General features: G+C 44.3%; 1 long non-coding RNA gene across 12 annotated transcripts in view; it reads right to left on the bottom strand.

Annotated features, from left to right (window-relative positions):
- LOC135176828 (uncharacterized) overlaps positions 1-23,338 on the bottom strand; it is a 269,659-nt gene extending 246,321 nt beyond the window's left edge. For 3 of the 12 annotated variants that reach the window (XR_010302838.1, XR_010302842.1, XR_010302836.1), the window contains exons 1-2: positions 23,204-23,320; positions 1,240-1,372 (exon numbers count right to left, since the gene is read on the bottom strand). This is a non-coding gene — a long non-coding RNA (uncharacterized LOC135176828). Of the gene's footprint in view, positions 1-1,239; positions 1,373-23,203 lie in introns of all 12 variants that reach the window. The other 9 variants (XR_010302845.1, XR_010302846.1, XR_010302841.1 and 6 more) reach the window with 7 other exon arrangements.
- Positions 23,339-24,516: the final 1,178 nt, after the last annotated feature.

The raw sequence follows: 24,516 nt of genomic DNA, 5'->3' as shown, positions 1-24,516 counted from the left end.
ACCACAACTCCGCTGGGGAGCCTGTTCCACTACTTTTTCCTTCTTCTAGAAGCTGATCTTGCTTTGTTTTTTTTTCATTTGAGACACACTACACAACCTACCAATCTGCCTCTTTTCATTAGTTTCAGAAAGAATTGGTTGAATGTTTTGGTTTGTTGTATTTTTACACCTTCACAAGACTGGACAGTGACCAGAGACCCTTTGACAGCGGCCAGAAAATGCCTCCTACTGTCTCAGCCCCCTCACTCCACTTCTCCCGGGGCTGTGCCTGGTCTAATTCCAGCCTTTCTCCTCTTCCATCCCAGAAAAGCATGGCCCACAAAGAATCTCCACTGTGTTTTGCCTGGTACATGTAACAAGATGAGCATTCTCAACTGAGAGGAAAGAGCAATGCACCCGACCTGTACATTAGAGATGTAGCAATGCCACAGCCCTGTCCTTCTACAAGTACTTCTTTTACTCTCTATTTGAAAGCAGGGAAGCCATTAATAAAAAAAAAAAAAACCACACACACCACAAAACCCCACAAATTGTTTCCCATTGCAAAATACTTTTTTTAGCAACTAACATTCATTGCTCTTACAGACTTAAAAAGAAAGCCCCACACGAGCTCAACATTGCTTGTTTTGGACCCCTCCACAGAATTCTTATCAAAGACCACTTTTCAAATGGTGCAAGAAGAAAATGAAGGAATCCATAGTTGCAGCATGCTCAGAGTGCCCTTTCTCTTTCCCATCAGTGATGCAAAGCCAGGTGAATAGCAGTGATCATCCTGCAGCCCTTCTCAACTATAGACAGCAATAAAAGAGCACAGATAAGTGCAATAGTTACATTCACTGATGACTGAGTAGCTTTCTGGAGATGATCTACAGGTGTAGGTGTGGATGAGCCAAACACTGAAAAGACTCATGGTACACATCCTTGAGATCTTGGCAACTTGGAGCACCAAAGATTATGCAGAAGATCTGGTTTTATACACTAACAGGCACTAAACTTGGCAGCTAAGCATACAATGACATTATGAATTGTCACACACACAAACCTCTCCCAAGTTCTTTTGGTGACAGAGCCCAGCAATGTACTTATGTAACTTCAAATGCCTACTGTGAGGCCTGCAAAGATCCCTTGCAGCATCTCATCACCTTGCACAGCAGTAATTATTCTTTGCTTCTCCACTGCCCCCATAGGGCCACTGTCAGGCTAAGGATGCGTTGAACATACAAAAGATGGCAAGCATACCTTTCTGAAGTCATCACTGGTCATCTTGGAGCAAGGTCCTAGTCTGTCTTGCCAGCATCAGCAATTGGAAAGTTCAAGAAGTGAAGCCAGGAAGATTTTCAAACTTCCCTCTTCTAACAGAATCGTTTAAGACCTAAAAGAGAAGGGGGGTGGGAAATCTATTAAAGATAACAAGATTCATGATGATTATTTCTTATGCTGCACTAAGAACCATCCTTCACACTTTCACTTTGAAAGCACTGGGCTAAATTGCCAGCTTACTGGAAAGGGCAGCCAGCTTTGGTCTGCAACACAGCAGATGTCTCTGTTAAGAGGCATTCCTCCCAACAGCACTTCAGCTGAAGCTGGAAGTCAACTCCAGTTTAAAGAGAGAATGCAGGTAGTGTGCTGTGCTCTTTGGGAAACCAGATCCTGTGAAATCCTAACTCCTCCTGACAAGAGGATATGAGTGTTAAAAGCATCTACATCTCACTCTTTAAAAACAGCACCTCCAGGAACAAAAGGCCTTCTCGTGTGCCGATCTGGTTCTGCTGAGGGTGTCATCTGTTCATAAATATTCCTTGGAGATTTGCTAGGCAGCCACTGAGCTGAACCAAATCTGTTTGGACTACAGAATTTTCAGCACAATATTACAAGCTGGTGTTGCAATATACACAGAGCTGAAACAAAGAGGATTTATTGTTCTACTGAAAGATCTCTTCTAGCTACACTTAAACAAAAGCATCACATACTGACACTTCTGTAAGGCCATAAACTCAAATGAACACCAGCTGAAGAGGACAATGGTAATGCCAGATGACAAACTGATATCACATTCATCAACACCAACAGCAGCTGATCACTTCCTTCTCTTTGCTGAATTAGCCACAAAGAATTGTTTTAATAACAACAAGAACATGTCAAAAGCATGTGTCTCAGCGGTAGTTCAGAATGGGAAACTCTGAAGCCCACATCTGAAGAGGAATGGTGTAAAAAGAGAAAAAAAAAAACACCCAAAACAAAGCAAAACCAAAACTAAAACACACAACACAAAAATAACATACTAAGAAGGACTACAAGCTACCCATGGGATATCAATGTACCCCTGTGGCACATTGGCCAAGGCAAATGGGACCCTCAGGAGCATTAAGAGGAATGTGGCCAGCAGATCAAGGGAGGTTCTCCTCCCCTTCTACTCTGCCTTGCTGAGACCTCACTTGGAATATTGTGTTCAGTTTTGGGCTCCCCAGTTCAGGAGGGACAGAGATCTACTGAAGAGAGTCCAAGGGAAAGCTATGAAGATGATGAAGGGGCTGGAGCACTGCCCTGTGAGGAGAGGCTGAGGGACCTGGGGCTGTTTAGTCTGCAGAAGAGAAGACTTGGAGGGTATCTAATCAATGTTTACAAATATCTGAGGGCTGGGGGGTCAAAGAGAGAGGGGACAAACTCTTCACAATTGTGGCCTGCGATAGGACAGGGGACAATTGATATCAACTACAGCACAGGAAGATCCACCTCAACATGAGGAAGAACTTTGCTGTGAGGGTCACAGAGCACTGGAACAGGCTGCCCAGCGGGGTTGTGGAGTCTCCTCTAGAGACTTTCAAGCCCTGTCTGATCTGAGCTAGATTCTATGGTCATCCTCTGGCAGGGCCACTGGACTCAAGATCTATGGAGGCCCCTTCCAACCCCTAACATCCTGTGATAAAAACAAGGTGCAAATCCCCAAAATATAGCCATATGGTAGGGGAGGAAAAGTGGATTGAAGGCTAAAAAGCAGGAGTGTTTGACACCAAGACCATGCTGCATTATTCAGGCTTGTGGAAGAGCATGTGAACAGAAATCATGACAAATGCTACAAAACTCCTTGTGACCATCGAAGAGCGGGAGCTTTTGCAAGCAAACACTCTTTTACAGCAAAGGAGAGTCTCAAAATATTTGAAACAAACATTGAAATTTTACACGTGGAAGTTACAGTCTTGTTTATAGGCTTCACGTGGTCATCCCCCTTTGTAACCCTGAGAAGTCAGACAGCTGCACTGTACACATGGCATTTTCAAGTGACAGAGGCATTTCAAAGGATAAATGTATTCAATGATTTGATTCTTGAGTCTCTGCTTTAAGACAATAGCATTCAAATCCACCTCAGTTGGAGGAAAGAAGTCATAGCTAAGGCTTTAAGGACAGTGCCATGGAAAACAAGAAAGTCTTTTTCCCCCCGGCTTGCTGAGGCTGTTGGAGCTGATTTTCTAGCTCAGACATAGGGGAGAGGCGAACATTCCAGGGATAGGCCACATAACAGCAACAATGGGCAAGTTAATGTCATTTCATTGGAGCATCGAGAGCTTTATATCTAGAAGCACAGCTTGTTCTTTCCCCTTGCTGGCTTCTGCTGCTTGAGCTGTGCCTGCCTGCTGTCTTCCCCTGCTGCTGTTTCAGCTGCTTCTGCTTTTGCCACTTTGCTGCTGCTTGACCCCTTCCCCAACTTCCTTAAGGTTATTATAGTTTTTCTCTAGTAGTTTATCTCTCTTTATACTGTTATATTTAAACTATAAGAAATACAATTTCACCTTTCTCTGACTTTCCAAAAACATCTGTGTTGTGGTGAGTTATTCTACTGGGGGAGGGATCCATCCTAACCTGGGACACTTGCTGATTTAACTTCCTATATTATTGTAAACAGCTATGTGTATAGGTTCAGGATATAAAACAACCCAAAAAGGCTGCTTGCTCTTTTTTTTTCCCAAGCACCCAAGCAAAATACAGGCAAAACCAACAGAAGAGGTGAAATAGAGATATGAGGATGACTGGGGGACTTAAGCATCTCCCCCTATCAAGAGAGACTGAGAAACCTGGGGCTGTTTAGTCTGGAGAAGAGAAGAATGAGAGAAGATCTGATCCATGTGTACAAATATCTGAGGGGTGGGTGTCAAGCAGCTGTGGCCAATCTCTTTTCGGTGGTCAGCAGCAATAAAACAAGGAGTCAACAGCTACAAACTGGAACAGAGCAAGTTTCACCTCAACACGAGGAGAAACTTCTTTACAGCCCTGGAGCAGGCTGCCCAGAGAGGTCTCCTTCTCTGGAGACTTTTGAACTCTGCCTGGATGCATTCTGTGCAAACTACCCTAAGGCATCCTGCTTTGGCAGAGGGTTGGACTGGATGATCTCTGGAGGTCCCTTCCAACCCATAAGATTCTCTGATTCTGTGATATAACTTCAATTAAAAAAAGATTAAATTGTCGTGCTTGGAGGTTTGTTTGGGGTTTTTTGGGTTTGGTTTTTTTTGTGTTTGTTTGGTTTTTTTCTTTAATCAATATCAGTTTGACTTCTCTGGGTTTGAGGGAGTTGGGGCTTTTTAGCTTGGAGAGGAGGAGACTAAGGAGTGACCTGATTAATGTTTATAACTACGTATGGAGATGGAGCCAGGGTCTTCTTGGTGATGCCCAGTGACAAGACAAGGGGCAATGGGTGGAAGTTGAGACACAGAAGGTTCCATGTGAACCTCAACAGAATTTTTTTTCCCTTGTGAGGGTGACAGAGCACTGGAACAGGTTGCCTAGAGGGGTTGTGGAGTCTCCCTCTCTGGAGATATTCAAGAACCATCTGGATGCATTCGAGTGTGATCTGCTCTAGATGATCCTGCTCTGGCAGGGGGGCTGGACTAGATGATCATTTGAGGTCCCTTCCAGCCCCTGACATTTCATGGTTCTCTCAGTTTCAAGCAACTTCCCAAGTATTATATCAGCCACACTCAAATCCTTTTTCACCTCAGACATCCGTCCCCTCAGGAAGCATGCATGCCTCAGGAAGAGCAAAGGGTGGAGCGCTATGAAGCAGCAGAAGGGGTCAAAGGCACCCTTGCATTTGCAATTTCCCTGCTGTGTTTCCCTCACAGCTGCTCCTACCATGAATCCATGGGAAAGTGGGGAGCAAAAGTACATCCTCAGTGGGGAAAGTCTAATGCAGCATGCTCTTGCAAAAGCCCCTCTGAAACCTAAGCCCAAACCAGCTACTTGCTTATGCACTCCCTTTGCTTGCCAAATTAAGAAACTTGGGGTCTGATCCAAAGCCCACTGGAAGGGGTCATCAGCTGCAACAAGCACAGTGATGCTACCCTACATTCCTTTGACCAAGCCTCATTAAAGCCACAGGTGTGAAGAAAACTCTTACTAAAGCAGTAATAAAAATATGACAGACTACTTTGCCTATGAGCCTGGGATGGGGTTCTTAGCTTTTTTTAACCTAAATATTTGTTTTGGAAGCACCAGAAAGACAGAGAAAGAGAAGAAGGATTACCTCATTAGTGTTAGGATCTTGCCTTTTATCAGAGCCACTTAGTCTTCTGCAAAGCCTAGGGGCACTCAGGAGAGGAATGAAATACTTCAGCAAAGAATAAGTAGAAAAAAAAAAGGCAAACTACAAATGAATTATCTGCAGCTTGTACTACATCTTCCAAAGCTCATTTCACTGTTGGGCCTTCAAATGAGGCTGTTCTTCTTTTGCAACAGACACCAGGATACGAAGCCCAACCAGGATTCTGTCAGGCACACCTCTGAGAAACTTCATTTTGCTCTGCAGCAGCTCGTTCAACTTCAGGTCAGCAACCTCTCCCCTTGTGAAAATATTCTCTCACAACCTGTGATGACCTCTGGTTCTACTCGAATCTAGCTGAGCTCTGAAACACCTGGTGTGTTGCTGAAATCACAGAATGGCTTAGGTTGGAAGGGACCTCAAAGATCACCCAAGTTCCAACCCTCCTTCACAGACAGGGACACCTCACACCAGAACAGGTTGCTCAAGGCCTCATCCATCCTGGCCTTGAACACCTCCAGGGAGGAAGCAGCCACAGCCTCCCTGAGTAACCTGTGCCAGTGTCTCACCACCCTCACTGGAAAGAGCTTTTCCCCAACATCCAGTTTAAATCTCCCCTCTGCCAGTTTAAACCCATTCCTCCTCATCCTGTCATTACAAGCCCTTGTAAATAGTCCCTCCCCAGCCTTCCCGTAGGCCCCTTGAGATACAGGAAAACTACTACAAGGTCTCCTCAAAGTCTTCTCTTCTCCAGACTGAAGAGCCCCAACTCTTGTAGCCTGTCCTCACAGCAGAGCTGCTGCAGCCCTCTGAGCATCTCTGTGGCCCTCCTCTGGACTTGCTCTGACAGTTCCATGTCCTTCTTGTGCTGGGGGCTCCAGAACTGCACACAGGACTCCAGGTGGGGTCTCAGTAGAGCAGAGCCAAGGGGCAGGATCCCCTCCCTTGCCCTGCTGGCCACACTGCTCTTGCTGCAGCCCAGCACACAGTTGCTGTCTGGGCTGCACTCACACTGCAGGGTCCTGTTGAGCTTTTCATCACCCCAGGCCCCCAGGTCCTTTTCCTCAGGGCTGCTCTCAGCCATTCCCCACCCAGCCTGAATCTGTGCTTGAGGTTGCACCGACCCAGGTGCAGGACCTCACACTCGACCTTGTTGAATGTCATGAGGTTGGCCTGGGCCCACCTCTCCAGCCTGTGCAGGTCTCTCTGGATGGCATCCCTGCCCTCTAGTAAGTCAACTGTGCCACACAGCTTGGTGTCATCTGCAAGCTTGTGGCAGCAAGGAGAATATTCTTCCAAAACCACAGAGGAGATTTCTCAGTGACAGCCCAAAAGGGTGATGGACATTTTGGAAGCTGGACAAGCTATGTATTGCTGCACCTCACTCTAGTATACATATTGCTTGCTGAGACAGCCCTCTCCTGCCAACCTACACCCATCTTTTATGTTCTCCAGTGGGCAAACCTCCACTGTCCCAGCAACTCATGTTGTGTGTGACATCAGAGGAGCACTACTCTCAGTTAGGAACAACAACCAAACACTGCTGTGTCTCAGCAAAGAACTACAGAACTGTCAGGCCTAGAAAGACCTTAAGGATCATCGAGTTCCAACTCCTCTGCCATAGGCACAGACACCTCACACTAGATCAGGTTGTTCAAAGCCACATTCAGCCTGGCCTTAGACACCTCCAGGGATGAGGCTTCCACCACCTCACTGAAGAGATTTCAGAAAGGAGGGTTAAGAAAGGTTAAGAAGTTCAAAAATTGTCAATGTTCCTTCCCTTTCAGGTGATGGAAATAAAGTGCTTTCTGTGACCTGGTTTAACTTCCTGACAGCCACACAATTCTCTCAAATAACAGAAGCCAAACCAAAATTTCTAGGAACACTAACTGGAAGTTCATCAAGGTTCATACAAAGACTGACTCCAGTAAGCTTTAGACAAGGTCACAGATAAAAGAAAATAAAGACCAACTTGGTTTTGTTGCAGACCAGACCTGTAAAGCCCAATATTTTGTAGGATTTCTTCCTTGGACTCTTTCAGGACTGCACAACCCTCTCAAGGCAAACATAGTGTCATATTGTGGAGCCCACAAGTTTTAGCAGGTGGTTCTACAATCACCCAAAACACTCCTCTACATCACAAGGGAAAGGAAACAAAGGCTTAGTTTTTAACACAGCAAGCTGCTAGAAGAGTGAGCAGAAAGCTATTCCCTGTAACAGGGCTACACTGCAACTATTACATCTTTCACCTTTCTCTGTCCTCCTCTACATGATCATCCAGTGCCCATTGACTAAGTTACACCAATCCAACTATTTAATTAAGTGGGTAGAGCAAATACACAATAAAATCAAAAGGTGTAGGCTGTCAGTTCTGATGATCTGGGGAAAAAAACCTTTATCTAAACTTGTGACAATTACTCTCTCAAAGCCTCAGAACTTGTGTTCCGCTTTTGAAGATGCTTAAGAACATTTGCACTGTTAGCCAGAGTGCTCAAGACCCATCAGGGGAGAAAAATTTTAAATGATCACATACCTTAACCTGATATTTTATTTCTTTACCAATATTAACTTGGTGCCCTAATTCTTATACAGTGACTCAGCAGACAGTGGAGCTACTACAGACAAATCTGAGAAGTCTTTTGGTGTAATGCAGCTCTCATCACACAGTCCTGCAGAGCAGTATTTGGGGGAAGCATACTGCAGTGCTGCAGGGCCAGATTTACACTTTTGGCAGCTACATACTTCTGTAAATGTGGCCCAGAATGGTTCATAATGAAGAAAAATTCATTCTCAGCATTCATCCTGAACCAGCAATGCATAATTTGCCAGCTCCTAACACAATGAACTTTTGTAGTCAACTGAGAAGACTTTAACATTATTTTGACCTCTAAACAGACACTTTTTCATCACAAAAAGTAATTTTCCTGCATCTTGTCTTTAATACAGCCTCTCACATCCCTAAATACACATCTGTATGTGAATATACTACAAATTCAACAGTGATGAGCATCCTCATATTAGAAATAATGCGGCCAGCAGGAGAAGGGATGTGATTGTACCCCTGTGCTTGTCACTGGTGATTGGAAAGACATTGAGGTGCTGGAGCATGTCCTCAGAAGGACAAAGCTGGTGAAAGGTCTAGAGAACAGGGCTGCTGAGGAGCAGCTGAGGGAACGGGATTGGTTTATCTGGAGAAGAGGAGGTTGAGGGGAAACCTCATTGCTCTCTACAACTTGCTGAAAGGAGGTTGGAATGAGGTGGCAGTTAGTCTTTCCTCCCCAGTATCAGGTGATAAGATGAGAAGAAATGACCTGAAACTGCCAGGGGAGGTTTAGGTTGGATATTAGGTAAATAAATCCTGGAAAAGAATGAAATAAGTTGTTCAAGGAGGTCATGGAGTTGCTGTCCCTGGAGATGTTCAAGATATATGTAGACATGGGACTTTAGGACATGATTTAATGGCCTTGGTGGTCCTGGGTTGATGGTTGGACCCCATCTTCGAGATCTTTTCTAACTGAAACAATTATATGATTCTGCAATCTCTTTCCATGTACCATGTGAGGGAAAGCTTGACTTCAGGGTAATTTTTGATGTCACTGAAACCAGTAAGGTTTTGCTAGCTGTTTAAGAATGGGGGGGAATTATCCCTTTCAGCAGTGGTCCTAGGGAAATTTTCCCTAGGGAAATACTTATCTACTGGCAGGTTGTGCATGCTTACATGTAGAACAGAAACGTGAAGGAGCCAAGGCACTAGCAGGATCATGTGTGCTCTGGCAAAAGCACCCATTTGCACCAGGGAGACAATTTTGGCTCAAGTCTAGCATACAGTCTGCTTTTTAGAACAAGAGACCTGCAACACCTTGGTGAAAATGCAAACCTGGGATAGTCACCTGAAACGGCCCAAGAAACATTTCCCTTAGCCATGAAAGCAGAGGTCCACTTAACTATTTCCTCCGAAGGGCAGGTATTCATCTAATGACATCTGGAATCCTTTCCAGCTTGGTTCCTGCAGCTAATGCTACTCTGTCACGATCTGATGGTTTAATCCTAGTTATTAAACTCCTTATTCTAGTTAATAATAATAAAAAATGCAGACAAATGTCTGCCTGTCAGTGCACCAACCTCATAGCAAACACTATGAAGTGGGCCCTCTGCTTTCTCTAACCAAACAAGGAATGCTATTTGGAATTCAGAGTTTCAAAGCAAAGCTGCCAGATCTAATGAAGATATTGGCAAATTTACCAGGACGGGTGTTTTGTTTTTTTGGTTGTTTTTTCCCCCAATCCCCAGGCAACAACACCACCACCCACCCAACACAACAAACCCCAGCCTCTGCAAATCTAGTTTTCCCCCAACTCCACATGAAGAAGTTTTTTTTTTCCCCATTGTCTCAGCAGATAAAATGTAACACATGCATAATGCATACATAATGGCTGAGCCAGCTGTGATATACTTTCTCTCAAAGAATTTTTAACAACAAAAAAAAACAAAACCACAACCCCGATTTGCTAACAGATGTAGCAAGTTCTTCATGAATTTACAGGCAAAGCCCCCACAATTCCAAGCCTTCATTTCCTAGTGTTTCATTAAACCCAAATATTTTTAGATCCAAATGATAAAAACTTTGCCAGCAGCCTCTGCTGACTAATAAGCCATTTTCTGTTGAAAACACAACATTGATGTGAAAATCACCAACTAGGTTTTAAAATATATGTATATTTATGGATCTGTAAATAAACCAGACATATCAGATAGAAAACACATCACATGTGAAAAACAAATGGAAATCAGTATAGCAAGAGGTTTCCATTTCCATCACTGCAAGATTCAACCTTGTCCACACATTCCACAGCATGGGACTGGATGGATTCGTCAAAATCCAGCTGCAGAGCCTAGAAGTAATCCCTGGCATGATTTGTTCCCTACTGAACCATAAGCATGTGGACCAGTTTGGTCACACAAGACGACAACTTCTAAAAATCACTGACTTCATTTCAGGTCTGAAACATTAACTGCAAAGCTCAGATACTCACTTTCTGGCTCAGCACAGAACTCTTATTTCAGACTCCAAGGCTGAGACCACCACCACTTAATTACTCACTGTCCTGTTTCAAATGTATTTGCCCTCATAGCTTGTTCTTCCAACTCATCCATCACAAACAGGGATGAAAAGGACTAAAGCACTTCCTAGGAGGAAAAGAACTTCCACTATTGCTTGGAGGCTCCTTTCCAGACACTTTGACAACTGCTCAGGTCTCAGTTACCTCATCATGCCAGCCCTTTTAGACTGAAGTTGTAGAAACTACAGAGTCTGAGCACTGCTGTGAGAAGAAGAGTCAAGTTTCTATCCAACACAAGATATTTTCTTCTCAGTTGGTCACTATTAATTACCTGTAGGGGAGGGAGATGCCAAATCAGAACAGAAGCTCTATTCTTTCTGCCACAGAGGTTTCATTTCTAAATATCAGACAAGAAATGTATCTTAGAGCTTACTTTATTGAAGGGCTTTGGCCTTATTAATTTGAAAGGAGCACTACAGGATTTTAAATTACCATAGCCACTGTTGAGATGACAACTGTATCCTAGGCTGCATCGAAAGAAGTGCAACCAGCAGACTGAGGGTGAGGATTCTCTCTTTGTATTCTGCTCTTCCAAGACCCCCAGCCTGGAGTACTGCATCCAGCTCTGGTGCCCCAACACAAGAAAGGCACTGAACTGTTGGAGGAAGTTCATGGGAGGCCATGAAGATGATCAGAAGGCTGGAGTGCCTTCCCTGTGGGGACAGGCTGTGAGAGTTGGGGCTGTTCAGCTTGGCAAAGAGAAGGCTCTCAGGAGACCTTATAGCAGCTTTCAGTACCTGAAGGGGGCCTACAGGAAAGCTGGGAAGGCACTTTGTACAAGGAACTGTAGTGATAGGATGAGAAGAAATGGATTGAATTTGGGAGAGAGTAGATTTAGACTGAATACTAAGAAGAAATCATTGACAGTAAGGGTGGTGAGACACTGCAACAAATTGCCCAGGGAGCCTGTGGATGTGCCCTCCTTGGATGTGTTCAAAGCCAGGTTGGACAGGGTCTTGAGAAACCTGCTCTAGTGGAAGGTGTCCCTGCCCATGGCAGGGGGATTGGAGGTAGAGGATTCTGAAGGTCCCTTCCAACTCAAACTGCTCCATGAAGACTCTCTCTTCCTTTCAGATAAACAGCATATGTACTTAACACATCCCACACCGAAGGACACCCCAGAATCTTGGAGCCTCCTGGATAATCACACTTTTTTGCCTATTTCTGTCAGCAACGGGGGACGCATCCTCATTCTTATCACAGAAGCATTGCTGGCTAACCTTTTTGGCTCCTAATCAGGCAGTAGAGTTACAAAGTGTCAGGAGAGCAATACTACACACCAGTGCTGCTGCTGTCACAGCAGTAACAGGATTTGACAATTTTGACCCTTAGTGAAAAGACAGAAGAAAGATACCAAGGATCACAATCACAGCTGAGCACTTCCACCCTATGCAACAACCCCCTCTTTGTCACCAATTCTGGTCCACATCTCCATTCCAGCCAGCCAGCTCAGGCTACCTTAGTTCCATTTGTTTAGCCAGGGTAGTTTCCTCTCATTTTAGAGCAAGCACCCAAGCCGAAGCAAGAGAAACAGCAGGAACACATGGCCAGGAAGTATCAGCAGGCTATTAGATCAGCTCATCCATCTTGTGGTACCTCATCTGTAACTGCCTAAATTAGAAATACAGTCTCCTTAGTCCCATGCATAATCAAGAGAGAAAGACACAGACAGAGCGAGATTCAAAATGCCTAGGGTTAGTCCTTTCACAAGAGGTTTCAGAGTAGAAGCTTCAGCCTTCCACAGAAGAAGCCTGCAGAGATTGATCTTCAAATTTAGGAATGTTAGATCAAGGCAGAATGATTAGTCCCCAAAGAAAACAATTCTTGAGCTGAATCATCCACTGCTAATAAGATTTACCTAAAGTAGGCAAAACAGAATCAACGTCTGAAAAAACAACCAACAAAAAAAGCTACAAAACACAAAAGACAACCAACCAAAAAACCACCAAAGAACACAACCCCCAACTACATCAGGGAACCTCAGGGCAGGAATGACAAAGGCATCCATAAGCTTCACATAGAGTATTGATACCCTGGCAGCTATCTGGCAGGAGAAGACTCGAGTCCCTTGGACCTGCTAATATCTATTTCCAGCAGCATTTACTCACAGAAGCAGCCACTGCTCATTCAGCTCCTGGAGCTTCATGGATTGCCTCGCCACCAATGGGGCCAGAAAGCAAGAATCTGAATTTCAAGTGCATTTTCAGGTAACACATTAGCCTGCCTGCTGTTAGAATAACACACAGGAGGGAAAGGTATGGATTAGTCTGAGATGCACCCAGACACAGCTGCCAGGCCCCTGCATTTCAGCTAGGTTAGTTCCCTTTTTTATTGCTGTCAACCATGAATGTGAATTCCCCTCTTCCAGTTTAAAGCCATTACCCCTCAATCCTGTCATTACAAGATCTTGTAAATAGTCCCTCCCAAGCCCTCCTTAGGCCACTTCAGATACTGGAAGGCTACTACAAGGTCTCATTGAAGCCTTTTCTTCACCAGGCTGAAGAGCTCCAACTCTCATAGCCTGTCCTCACAGCAGAGGTGCTCCAGCCCTCTGATCATCTTCATGGCCTCCTTTAGGCTGGCTCAAACAGTTCCATGTCCTTTTTGTGTTGAGGACTCCAGAACTGTATACAGTACTTCAGGTGCAACACTGGAATGGATTACGCAGTAAGGTTGTGGATGCTCCCTCCCTGAAGGTGTTCAGAGGCCTTGAGAGACCTGTTCTAGTGGGAGGTGTCCCTGCCTATGGCAGGGGTTGGACCTAGACAATCTTTGGGGTCTTTTTCAACCTAAATCATTCTATGAATCTGTGAAGAATGAGTCATCTGACCACCTGGAATAGCACTGGACATGAGGTATTCCACACATTGATTAAAAAAGGTGGATATTTATGTTGGTTTCCACCCCACTCCCTCCCAAAACCCCTGTGCTCATCTTAGGGATGCATTTGCAGATCACAACAGAATGGCCGTGTCCAACACCCCACATTTAAGCCAAATCCAACACCCAAAAGTCCTTAACCTTGGTCCAAGTCTCAGCCCTTTGGGTCAGTGATGTGCAATAATAACTCTTAACCCTTTTTGGAAGCTGCCTCCCAAGTGTGCTGCTCTGAGTGGAAGAGGACCAAATGCTGCATTTGAAGACATAGCAGATGTCAGCACAAAACACATTTTACTTACACTTACAGGAAGAAATATAAAGAGCTGGGGCACGGTGGAAGTGGTTTTCTGACAAGCTCACAGGGAGCACCTTAGGAAGGGTTAAGCTTTTGCTGAGTAATATTGGCATCGCACGGAACGGCTTGGTATGAAAACTTTGAGATTGCACCAGACTAGTGTTTCAAAAACAGTGGCAGCTATTTGACAGATGCTCAGAGATTCAGCATTTCAGAAGTAAACCTAAAAAAGGCAGATTAATGAGCAGATGATGGCGAGGTAGTAAAGTTGTAGAATAAATGAAACTTAGCAGATGGCTCAACAACTATAAAAATCTCCAGATTCCCAGATTAGAGAGGCAGAAAGGACTCTTCTGTTATTTCCTTGAATGATTTCTGCCTTTTCCTTAGGACTTTGCCAGCATTGCTTCCATCTCCTTTTTAAATAGTGCAACTTTCCAAATTTATTTTCCCTTCTGCTTTAAGCAGAATGGATCTCACTGGACAAACTTTCTACTCTATCAACGTGAAGGAAAACATTTGGGTGCACATCCTGAGCTGCATATGCACAGCCCCACGTTTCCTAGGAAACAAAGCAATTGCTCATCTCTGTGCTGAAATTAATTGATGCATCAGTTTTGGCTTCCGACAAACACAAGGGGTTTGATCCGGGACACAATCTCAAATGCCCTCAGCACACTATCAGTTGTGATCACTGGAACTGTGCTCCTGCTCAGCATTTGAGAAGATAGCAAAAGCATCGTGCTCATTAGGGCTGCGAAAGATCAGCTCTGATTCGGCAGTAACCGTGTGGACCTGAGGACAGGCAGTCAGAGCCACCATCGGGCCTCTCTGCCCAGGGAGCCAGCAGAGCCATATGCATCCCTGGGTGCTCATGTGCAGCCATCTGGGGAGGAAGGAAATTAGTGCCTCCCACTGCAGCACCTTCTGTTGGCTGCACAGAGATGATCAGGAGTCAGAAAACAGGAATTCTGGCTTTGGATTATTTTTGACTGACCAGCTCCAAGTTTGAAGAGAGCCATTCTGACACAAACTGATGCTCCTTCAACTACTTCCACATCGGTATAAGAGAGTCTGGATTTCTCTCTTCCTCTATCTCCAGGAGTTTTCTCCCTTAAATTGTATTTACTCTCACGTGTTTAAGAAAAATAAATAGTAAATCCATAAAACCACATTTAAAAGTTGACACTAACTAATATTTTACTCCAGACAACTCTGATAGTGATTTAACGTTGCATTTCTGGAATTTAACTCTTAATAGCAGAGTTATTGCAGCATTCAGCTAAACATTTGTGACAACCTGGCCCTCAGTACCACTACCACAGTAAATAGAACTCTGATGCCACAGGAAGGGGGTAATTAAGGATTATATAGGCACATTTCTAATGTCCTACCGTTTCAGTCTGTCACTAGCACATCCATTAGGAACTTGACTATCAAAATCCAAATGTCCTGGATACTCCTTGTCATCCAAAAGATGGTTGTGTCCCCTGACATCTATTAATTGCACTGAAAATTTCCTCGTTATTCAAAACGTTGATTATATGAAGTTATTCAATGTCTCCCCTGGCGTTTGGATAATGGAGGCTGTATTGCGTATGGGTCATGCCCGCAAATCTTTGAAGACAATTGACTACCCTCATGAGTAAAGGTTTGCAAGACCAGGCTGTGTAACACATATGAGCAACATTCATCAAAACTAACTTCAAAGTAATTTGTTGTGTGTGCTCCAGAGTTAGTGTCAACAAATGGGCACAGCAGCAATAAGGCCTGACTGTATAGCATAGGTCTTTGCTAATACCAACCCAAAACCTCTTAAGCAACTTAACTGCTTTTTATTTTGAGAATGGTAGCACAAACTTCACAAAAGGCCACCTAAAAGAAATACTATAGTTTACCATTTTCTGCTACTACTTAGAATCATAACATTGTTTCAGTTCAAAGACATCTCCAAGACAGAGTCCAACCTTCAACCTTAGACCACCGTGGTCATTAAACCACATCCCAAAGTGCCATGCTGTGGCCATTTAAGCTAGAATTCTAGTTCTGACAGAAAAACAATTTGGAACAGAGAAACTAAGAAGTGGAAGCTCTGAGTGGAGAGGTGAACATTCTAGGGATAGGCCATATAATGGCAACAATGGATAAGTTAATATCATTTCATTGGAGCATCAAGAGCTTCGCCACAGGAAGCACAGCTTGTACCTTCCCCCTTGCTGCTTCTGCTGCACCCGCTGCTGTTTTGGCTGCTTCAGTCAGGGGAGCAGAAGCAATATGAGAGGATGTGGTGGGGTCTTTGGAGGATGAGCCTGCTAATGCTGTTGAGCCCATTAATTCTGCTGCTCCTGCTTTAGCTCTACTTGTTTCTGCTGAGCTGGCTGCTGCAGGAAAGGTTCCCTCTGTCTCAGTCCCAATTCCACCACCAAGTAAGGAACAGAGCCAGGCAGACAGACAAAACAGATTTAGATGATTCCATGAAAGGCACCTCCCAGATTAAAACATGCTTTACTCTAAGCAAAAAAGTTCAGACAGATGGCAATGTGCAGGAAGATTCAAATGGAAGAGTTAAGATCTCCCTTGCTCCAGTTTAAACAAGGGGAAAAAATGGCAGCTAGAACTGGGGGTCAAGATAGTTCAGATAACAATAGGGATAAACTAGAGCAGGGTAATCCCAAGGAGGGAACTGTTAGGGACCCTTTTGCTGCTGTTGAGGAGTTTCAGAAGTTTGCTCAACTCATGAAGCAAAGGGAAGATGATCCAGGAAAGGGTACATCTACTGGTGTGGAGGCTAGTACCCCTGTGAGTAAAAGGAATAGAAAGGATCATAGGATAGTAGGGGTTGGAAGGGACCTAAGGAGAATGAGTCCAGTCCCCTAGCCAGAGTAGTTCCACACAATCTAGCACAGATCATGGAGGAATGCACACAGACAGGCCTTGAAAGTATCCAGAAAAAGACACTCCACAACCTCCAGGGAGCCTGTTCCAGTGATTCATGACCCCTGCAGTAAAGAAGTTCTCCCTTGTGTTGAGCTGGAACCTCCTCTGCTGCAGCTTACACCCATTGCTTCTTGTCCTATCACAGGGAGCAAGTGAGCATAGCCTGTCCCCCTCCTCCTGACCAGCCCTCAGATGTTTATAAATATTTATTAAATCCCCTCTCAGTCTTCTCCAGACTAAAAAGTCCCAGGTCCTTCACCCTCTCCTCATAAGGCAGTGCTCCAGTCCCCTATACTCAGGAAACAGATGATAGTGATGATAAAGACAAAGCCCCATTACCAAGGAAGGAGGTGAGGCATGTTAGGCATAATTATGCCCAGAAAGAGTAAGAACTGTAGATGAGTTGATTAAACAGATGTTGGGATGGAGGTATGGATACTGTGGCAATAAACCCTTGGACAGTGAGGCAGCTGGGAGTTCTTTTTAGAGACAGTGGCATCGATAAGGACTTAGGACATCTTGGCAGCGATTCTAACCTCTGGTCACACATATTGACAGCTGTGGTATCCCTACAGGCATGATGTGCCCTGGAGACCTTCATGGTGGAATACAATTGAACAGGGGGTTCAGTGCTTGTGAGAGATGACCATAAGAGAGCTAATCTATGGTTATTATGCAGCAGAGGACCCTGATGAGGAACCTGCCAGTCGTGCTCTCCTAAAGAAACTTATTTAGCTTGCTCCCTCTAATTATGTCCATACACTGGCAAGTAAAATGGTGGGGAAAGGTGATGAAACAACTCCTCTGACTGTTGGTGAGTTTGCTCACAAGATGAAGCAGATGGAGAACAGCCTCACATTTAATGCCATGGTGTCAGCCATAAATACTACGGCCGAAGAGATAAAAGACGGCATGAAACAACTCAAGGAGGAATTTAATACCTCCATATCACAGTTGGCAAAGGGCAATGACCTTTTCTCTTCACCATCAGAGTGGGTACATGTCTCAGCCATCAGAGATAGCTTAGTCTTCTGGGAGGATGCCTAATATGCTTAGAAATAGACAGAAACAGTCACGTGGGTCTCTTTGGGTAATTTTACAAGACTAGTTTGGTGAAAACATGGATAAGTGGGATGGGAAACCAACCTCACTTCTCCTGAAAAGAGTGAGAGTTGCAAAATGACAAGACTAAAAGAGTAGTTGCCTAAATTCCCCCAAATGACTATAAACAGTTCTGGCAATGATTCAGGTAATATCATCACACACTATGTCAATTGTACTTGCAATGGTCAACATTAGAGGGGCCCTGCTTCTTACCAGGCAGAGGCCAAGGACCAGGAAGATAACAGAATATACTGGAATGTATATATTAGATGGGCTGGTACCTTGAAGATTCAGAAATAAAAGGCTCTAGTTGACACAAGTGCTCAACGTACACTGATGCCCTCAATCATAAAGGAATGGAATCTATTACTATTTCTGGAATTAAAGGGGGGCTTCAAGAATTGACAAGGTTGGAGACAGAAATAAGTTTAACCGGGAGTGATTGGCAAAGGCATGACACTGTAACACATTCAAATGCACCTCGTGTTTTGGTAAGAGAAGGGCACTTCAAAGATCCCAAGGGTTATAAATGGACCTTTGGAATAGCAGCTGTAGAAGCTGTTGGAGACAGATTAAAGTTGTCCATTAGGCCTGAGCTCTCAGAAGAGTCTGCAGTTGTTGGACAGCATAAAATAGAGATGTGAAGTTGCCGACTGCCACTCAAACTGTACACCATAAGCAATATAGAACAAACTGTGGCTCTCTGGTACCCACACATGATCTGATCCATCATCTTAATCTCTGGCCGAACCTCTATTCTTCCTTGGGACTGGGGTAAGGTTGAGAGGAGTAGCAAGAAGGTGAAAGGGCAGTTGAGAGCCCCTCCTGGGGACTCAGGTTTCTGGGAGGGGAATTACCTTTTTACCTTGTATATTTCTGTCTATAACTGCATATACTGTAAATATCTGCTTGTATATTGTGCTTCTGTAAATATAAGCTTCATTCATATTTTCAGAGGCATCTGAGTCTAGTCTGGGTGATTTCTAAAGTGTGGGGGGCAGGGAACACCCAAACCATCACACACCAGAAGAAAATGTTTCACCAGAACAGTTAGGCATTGGAATAATCTCCTAAGGGAAGCAATGGATTCCCCTAAAGGGTGATGAGCCAGCTTATTTCAGCTCTGCTGTTACGTAGAAACATTAGACCAGATGATTCTTGATGTCCCTTTCCAGCCTGGCGTTTTGTGACTCTGTGGTTATATGCTCTTTAGCCTTGTGTGCAACACAACTTCTGCAGTCTATGTAGAAAAAAAAATGTGTTTGCTTGCATCCTACAAGTGTTCTAGATCTGCATCTATCCACCTTGGATCCTGCATCACATTTTGTTCCAGCAGAAATTTTCAGGGGAAACAACTGGACACAAGAGATCCTGGACCTAGAGGTATTGTGTCAGGCATATAAACACTAAGTTGTGCATTCTTCACTGACAAAGGCATAAATTAATATCAGGGACAGAAACATTTTATCTTCCTTTTGGATTTTCTTCATCTCCCACCTGTGTTGCATATTAGGTTTTGTTAGAAAATTTAACAGGCCCACATGGGCTAAACAAGCAGCGCTGCATGACCTACAAAAACTGTGCTGAAGGATGCAGAGGCAGGCACTGCTGGGGTTAATCTTGAAAAAAACCCACATTGCATTGAAAGTCCTCAAAAGCTGTTGTTTTCCATCTGTTGCAAACCCATAAAATTTGCAAGAGGCATCTTTTCAACTTAATAAAATTATTTGCTAAATGCACATTACTGGTGATGCCCATCTAGGGATAAGTCCAAACCACAGCACTCCACCATGATAATTCTTTCCATCAGCAAAGAAAAAAGAGGGAAAAAAACCTGCACTCTGTTCTCTAAGCATTATACACTTTGCTTCAGGGCATAAGCCACACATTCAGCTCTCCAGCAGGAGCCTGTGCAGTAGCTACACTCCAGAGAATTAACTGGGTGGTATTCTGCCCTCTGCTATAGGTATCCAAATCCCTGGCTGGAGGGGGTGGTGAGGCTGGAGGGAACAAGGTGGAAATCAAAATTCAAAGCCAGAATCCCTCCCTAACTGACAGGGAGGCATTCAAAGCCTGGAGTCCTATGCCTCAAGTCACTTCATCCCTAAGATACCTCCCTTTAGTATGATAAGGGGAGAAATCCTACCAAGGAGACACTGTTCTTCTATCAACACATGAGATGTGAACATCCTCCCCTCACCCCTCCAGCATGCCATGGCCACAGAGAACTTACACAGGCATAGGAGGGCTTCTCAAAACTACTCTGCAGGCAATACAGTTTGTCCCCACCAGAATATCTCCACAGTGGAAAGAAACCATTGTGGTTTTATTAAGAACTACCTTGCAGCAACACAGCATCTGAGCTTTTTACCACCACCCCCTCCAAACTTCACTTGAAAATCATTGTGTAACATACAGAACAGCCTGTGTTCCCCCTGTAATCAGGGGTGACAGGCACTGTTTTGTTTCTTAACCAGCTGTCATGAGGGAAATGAGAAATCCTATTCCCAATGCACTCCTTTTCCAGTGGAAAAAAAACACAGAACAGCATAGTGAGATTGTACAGGTCAGAGGCAAACATCCGATTGCTGCAGTCAGTATTAGCACCTTCCCAACACTCAGAGGGAGCTTTCTACAATTGTGCCCACTTGCCTTTCTCCATTAATCATTACCTCATTTTCAAGCCAGAAGAGGCATCCAAGGTGTGCACAGCAGCCTCAAATCTCTCATGTATCCTGACAGTGGTACATTTAAATGCCACTTGTCAGCATCTGAATCATAGAATGGTTTGAGTTGGAAGGAGCCTAAAAGACCGTCGAGTTCCAGCAGCCCTGCCATGGGCAGAGGCACCTTCCACTAGACCAGGTTGCTCAAGACCTTGAAGTCCTTGAAGACCTCCAGGGAGTGGGTATCCACAATTTCACTGGGCAGCCTGTTCCAGTGTCTCACCACCCTCACCGGAAAGAATTATTATTTCCTGATCTCCAGTCTAAATCTGCCCTCTTCCACCTTCATTCCCTCTCATCACTTCAAGCCCTTGTAAAAAGTCCCTCTCCAGCTTTCCTTTAGATCCCTTCAGGAACAGGAAGGCTGGCTCGAAGGTCTCCCTAGAGCCTTCTCTTATCCAGACTGCACAGCTCCAGCTCTCATCCTTTCCCCACAGGCAAGATGCTCCAGCCCTCTGAAAGACGACAACACCTAGCTCTGCACAGCAGTAAAAGGTGACTAATTCAAGCTACAATACAAGCTAACTACTTCCAGAGCCAGCAGCAAGCCAGGTGGAAGTATATAGCAAGAAATAGGTTGATCAGTACAAACCCTTGCTGAGAACATAGCTACCAACACCCTGCATTAAACCTGCTCCCTATCTGCAACATCCAACTGTTCAGCCTGCACACTTATCCAAGGCCAGATGAACTCCTAACTACCAGAAAGACAATTAATAAATGAGATAAGATCTTCCTCTGGGAAGAACACTAGATTGCTCCATTAAGATTATTGCAGCTGCACAACGTTAATAAAGGCATATCACTTTGCTAATGGGACCATCACTTCCAGAAGGTTCCTTCACTCCCATATAAACTTTGTATCAATGTAGCCAATTTAAGTTCATTTACCGAATCGTGCAGTGCCAGACATCTCACTGCAAAGCCTCTCTTGCCTCCATTTTTACCAGCCATACCCCTAATTGCATTTTTACTTCTGTCCACAACCTTAACTGCTATGCGAGCAGCAGTATCTGCCTAAATTGATCCACTGCTTTGTATATTTGGGAAATTCCTGGAGTAGTTTGAGTCTGAATTAATTTCTCCAGGAAGGAGAACAGCATTTTGTTGAGTTTTCAGACAGACTGCTTCTCACCATCCCCCAGTCCTAGCTTCCCTCCCCCACTCCTTCCTTCACTCCATGCAATTTAGGTCACTTGAATACAGACATCTCCAAGTCAGGGGTGCAACGAGGGTATCACACATAAGTGACCTACAAAGAGGTCTGGTGGGGACTGAGCTGAAAATCAGAATCTTAAGGGATTTAAAGAAGCATCCTCTAATAAACATCATCCTTTCTTCTGACTCCAAAATGATCACATTAAGAGAAGCCAAAGTGCAGAGCTTCTTGGCTGCATGTGAAGCTGTTGCTTTATTAATTTATGACAGCACAACAACAAGATGGTAAATAACATGGCAAGATGGCAAAACTAACATGCAGTCAAAGAGGAAAGGATCTGCCTCTGCTATAAAAAGTCAACAAGGAGATTCAAACACACAGAAGGAGCTCGAGCTAGCACCAACACATTTTTCAGAGACAGAAACAAATGTTCACCTCCCATAAATTTCAGTTTTACAGACAGATCTTAGAGCAACCTGGGGTAGACCAAGATCCATCCCATGGAAATCTGCTAACAGATGGTGGAGTTGCAACCCAGACTCCTGTCACACATCCCTTAGGCACCAGCCTAAGTTACTGATCACTACTGCTCACCTCTGCCTATGTTCCACACTTCAGGCATATTTTGGTGAAGATTAACATCTGCACATAATGCCATATTTAAGCCTCTTATACATACATATATATATATAAGCTTCTAAACCAACTGCTACCAACCCTGCACACTACCACTTTTTCAGGAAGGAGAGGTTCAATTGAAGTATCTTCCACTATACACAGAAAAAGAAAGCCAGGCTTCAGGAGGTTAGAACTGACATGGACACATAGGAGTTACTTTTCCAGTAACTTATATGCAGCTCTTAAAGGACAGTTGAAAGCAAAACATTGTTTTACATCACTGCATAAAACAGAGTGGTCAATACAAGAAGACTAGGGAACACCTGGGCACCCAGAAACACTAGGAACAATGAAAGGACTGAAATCAAAGGGAACACTGACCTCACAAAGCAATGAAAATTAAAAGAAAAAATAATCAGATGCACTGCATGAAAGAGTCCCCAGCATTTCTGAAGCTATTACAGCAAAGAGCCCTGCAGTTCTTACTGGAGGCACTTACTACACACTTCTGAATAAAAAAAAACCTATGGCTGTTAGTTGTGCACAACAAAAGAATTTTGAGGCCTCCAAAAAAACCCCAACCAAACAAAACCAACAAAATAGCCCCACAAAAATGTAATTTAAGATAACAGGATACAGGATATAGAAAAGACCCCTGAGTCACTGAGTCTACCCCCTCAACTATCACACCTTCAATTGCAAAACTCAGAGAAGACACCACTCACCTTCAACAAGCAGGCTCTGTCTTTGACTCTTTTCCCTCAAGGGCTACCCCTTGGCCACCAACAACTACCCGAGAAATTAAGAAGGAGCAAAACTCCTTTACACACTCACCTCCTAGAAGTGCTCTCTCCTCTCTTCCACTTAGGACTGAAGTTGACCTTGAGGCAGGGCAGGAAGATCAGTCCTTAAATAGATAATATGTGACACCTGGCAGTCCTTCTCCAGGTTTTGTAGCTTAGCCTGATGACTGATTGACTCCTGCAGCTCCACCCTCCTGAGGAAGCAGCCCCGCAGGTGCACACTCAGAGCTCTCCTGCCCAGCTGGAAGGGTGGTTCTGCAGTTTGACACGAGGACCCCTTTAACAAGGGTCTCAACGGGTTTCCTCGTTTTGCAAAAATCACAGGGCATGTCCACCTGTGGGGGCAGAGTGCTGTTCTTCTGCTTGTTCCACACTCTCTGCACCAACTAGTAGATTAGACCTGCAAGTTCTCAAGTGCTTAACCCAGGCCTGACTTCACTACGCATGATATTCCAAAGTCTAGACTATATTTATATTCCAAGCTGGCTCAGCCTTAGCCACCAACCTGACCTGCTTCTTTTCTAAACCTCAAAGTTAGTGCTGAGTTGATGGACACCTGCAGAGTATGGCTGAACATACCTGCTGGCACAGCTGCCCCCAGGAGGAAGGGTCTCTCTTATCACTGGCAGAAGAGACTGCCAAGAGCAAGCAGACTCCTGGCTTAAGCACATCAGCTAAGTATTTAATTTCTACATGAGATAAAGCCAGCACACTGCTACAAGAAACTTTTTTAGGAAGTTTGCCCTTCTCCCCAAAACTGGCAAGCAGCTAACCTCTGGCTGTGATGCCTGTTAGAAAGCAGAACTTCTTTCACCAGAGAAACAAGCTCTGTCCCTCCACACTCTGCCAAGTGGAACTTTCTATCTCCCCTTAAAGAAGGATGTTTTTTCCCCTCAGTAGCTGTCATACCCTCTGGCTCTCAGATCTAGTGGTATTTTTTTTCTCACTATATTCAGGGCAGAGCAGCTTGGTGAGGTAGAAGCCTACACAACATTACAATGTAACAACAGTACATAAAACAATTCCAATCATTTCTTCCTTCCTTTCTAACCTACAGATGAGCAATCAGCTATTCTTTAGCAACAGTAGCTTTTGCCACAGTCCTAGGGGCAGGAACCTAAACCACATGTACAGAAAAAAAGATAACCTCGAGTTTCCTCTTCGTAGCTCTGATACAGGAATACCACAGGCACAGTTAGTAAATTGTCCTTCAAACGCCTTGTGTACATTTGCCTTTTTTCCCCTTTATGCTTGAGAAGATCTCAGAGGCTCAGCTTCAGGGAATGCAGTAGAGCTAGACTCCTGCTCAGTTCTGTTAGCTGAATTGATGTTGTAGGCTACTGT

The sequence above is a fragment of the Pogoniulus pusillus genome, chromosome 7, assembly GCF_015220805.1.
Source record: "Pogoniulus pusillus isolate bPogPus1 chromosome 7, bPogPus1.pri, whole genome shotgun sequence".
Classification (NCBI taxonomy): domain Eukaryota; kingdom Metazoa; phylum Chordata; class Aves; order Piciformes; family Lybiidae; genus Pogoniulus; species Pogoniulus pusillus.
This window is presented reverse-complemented; position numbering and strand designations above follow the sequence as displayed.